This window comes from Chaetura pelagica, unplaced genomic scaffold (assembly GCF_000747805.2).
Source record: "Chaetura pelagica isolate M959 unplaced genomic scaffold, ChaPel_1.0 scaffold194, whole genome shotgun sequence".
Taxonomy (NCBI): domain Eukaryota; kingdom Metazoa; phylum Chordata; class Aves; order Apodiformes; family Apodidae; genus Chaetura; species Chaetura pelagica.
The window spans coordinates 28886-32023 of NW_009952877.1; positions in this window are offsets into that span (position 1 = coordinate 28886).

Below are 3138 nucleotides of genomic sequence, written 5' to 3' on the forward strand. Positions count from 1 at the left end.
CTGGTACTATTCAATATTTTCATCAACGACCTGGATGGGGGTGTTTGCTGATGACACTAAACTGGAAGGAGTGGCTGACACACCAGGACGCTGTGCAGTCATTCAGTGAGACCTAGACAGGCTGGAAAGCTGAGCAGGGAGAAACTTGATGAAATTCAACACGGGAAGTGTAGAGTTTTGCATCTGGGGAAGAACAACACCATGTACCAGTACAGGTTGGGGGCTGACCTGCTGAAAAGCAGAAAGAAGAAAGGAGAAAGGGACCTGGGGGTCCTGGTGGACAGGAGAATGACCACGAGCCAGCAATGTGCACTTGTGGCCAAGAAGGCCAATGGCATCCTGGGGTGTATTAGAACGGGTGTGGTTAGGAGGTCAAGGGAGGTTCTCCTCCCCCTCTATTCTGTCTTGGTGAGGCCGCATCTGGAATATTGTGTCCAGTTCTGGGCCCCTCAGTTCAAGAAGGACAGGGAAGTGCTTGAAAGAGTCCAGTGCAGAGCCACAAAGATGATTAAGGGAGTGAAACATCTCCCTGATAAGGAAAGGCTGAGGGAGCTGGTCTCTTTAGCTTGGAGGAGACAGAGGCGCGACCTCATCAATGTTTACAAATATGTTAAGGGCGAGTGTCTGGAGGACAGAGCCAGGCTTTTTTCAGTGATGTCCAGTCATAGGACAAGGGGCAATGTGTGTAAACTGGAACATAGGAGGTTCCACATAAACATCAGAAAAAACTTTACCGTGAGAGTGACAGAGCACTGAAACAGGCTGCCCAGAGAGGTTGTGGAGTCTCCTTCTCTGGAGACATTCAAAACCCAGTCTAGACACATTCCTGTGTGATGTACTCTAGGTATCCCTCTCCGCTTTGGCAGGGGGGTTGGACTGGATGATCTTTCAAGATCCCTTCCAGCCCCTAAGGTTCTGTGATTCTGTGAATACTTATTTAGAGCTCAATTGCCTCCAGGGACTATCAGCATTGTTCTGTGTGATAACTGTACTAACCTTAGTATTTATACCTCGCTTGCATTTAAAAAAACAAATAATAAAAAAAAATAATTGGAGGTCATGATCTGGAAGAATATTGGTTTGTTGAACTTAACAGTATTAACATAATACTAACAAATAATTTGGGAACATATGCCATGGACATATCTCACATGCCTTGAGAAAAGAACACGTATTTCTACTTGGCCCAGGAAATAGCTAAAACAAGCAACAAATCCAACTGCTGTAACTGCACTCACTTCCCTGAACATGCAGAGAAAGAGGCACTATGATTGATGTCGCTGTTCTTTCCAGTATCTCCTGGACCAACCTCTGGATAAACACAACCCGCTAAAATACTACTAGAAAAATAAGTCCAAGAAGGAAAATATGAGCAAGACTTAAATTATTAAAAGCTTTTTTTTTTTATATGCATATTTAAGTCTTGAAGGGGGAAATTGTCAGTTATTATTGAAATAAGCAATATTTTGGGGAAAAAATCACATTTGTGAAAAAAAATCACACAAAAGAGAACATAAGGGACATAGAATAAAAACAGAGCCTAGATAACAGTGAAACAGTAAGAATTAAGACAAAACCAAATTCCAATCAGAGAAAAACACTCCCAAATCAGTCAACAGCCCGGCATTGAGACAGACTTGCAGAACATCTGCTACACAGATGAAAGGGATGGAAAGAAGCCCTCCCCACAGCTTATATTGGTTACAGCCTTGAGCACGGGGGAAAAATATACTGAGTAATTGAAATCACTGTATTAATATATTTATGAGCCATTAGCATGCTAAAATTCACACCCACAGGCTAGAAGGTCCCCATTCTTTGAGCATGCATAGTGAAATTCTTGAGCACTGCCACTTTAAAAGGAACTGAGGAATTATTTGACCAACAGTGTGTGCCAGTGATAGGCTGAAGTTCTTTCTCATGTTTTTTTTTATATAAAAGAAGCATTTGTGTTCAGGAAACTGAGCTTGCTTCGTGGAATACCACCCTGGTCCCTTTTCTGTGCAGAACTGGATATTAAAGCAAGTGTCTTGACTCTGTGTGTGGACTGGCTTCTTACACACCGGGTAATGGACCCCACTTTTGGGACAATAGGAGGAGACATTTGCATGTTTTGAAATCCAACACACCAAGTGAGTAATTTGAGCATGGAAAAAAAGGAGCTATCATCCTGGCTAGCTACAGGCACACATGGGTGATGCCAGCACAAGTGGGCAGTATGTCAGGTAACAACAAAAAGAGGCTACCCTTGGGGCAGCCTGATGGCCCAACTGTGAACCACCACAGGGCGGATGCTCTTTCTCTCCACTAATTTTAAAAGATGTCTACAGAAACAATTTTCTTCATGTAGATCTTTTCCCTCAGACTCCGAAGCAAGATGACACATTCCCAGCCAGTGGTACCCAGCGCTGGAAGCAGCCAACTCCTTCCCCAGGACCTCTGTCGCATTATCTGGGACACCTTCCTTCCCTTTGGGTTCAATGTTAATCAACACCTCCTCACGAGACACCAGCAGCTCAAGCAGCAGGGCAACCCCCACAGGCAGCCCAAGAAGTAACGCCAGAGGGTAGTGGGGAAAACGAGGTGGGGATATGACTGCCAGGTTACAGCTCTGCAAAAAGCAGTGCCCAGTGTTGCTTGTCTCTCCTCCTGCAGTGTCTCCTGCTCTTGCACCCTGCAGCAGGTTGTCCTCCCTCTGCTGGGTGCCACCCTATGGACATAGAGCAAGGCTAAGGCCAGAGCCCCAGTAGCATTGCCCTTTGGTAAGGCTGGAGGCGCTTCCCTGCTCCCTGCAGACAACAGTGAAGGGGCTCTCACCTCCTCCTTCTGACAAGCAAGATGAAATAAATGTAGGGAGGACGGTGCTACCACCATTACACCCACATCAGTCCCTGTGCACCCATCTCTCTCATGCAGCCCAGTGCAAAGTACTTCAGGAGCAAATAACGTTATTCTCCTGATAGCAATGAGAAAATGCAGTTAAGATTTATGCTCAAACTCCTCTGCTGCATACCTCACCACCAGAGAACACAGTCACCCACATTAAGAACTCCACAAAAAGGAATAACAAATCATACAGAGGCCAGACTTGAATAAAACAGATACTTTCTTAAAAATACAGGGACTAATTCCATTCCT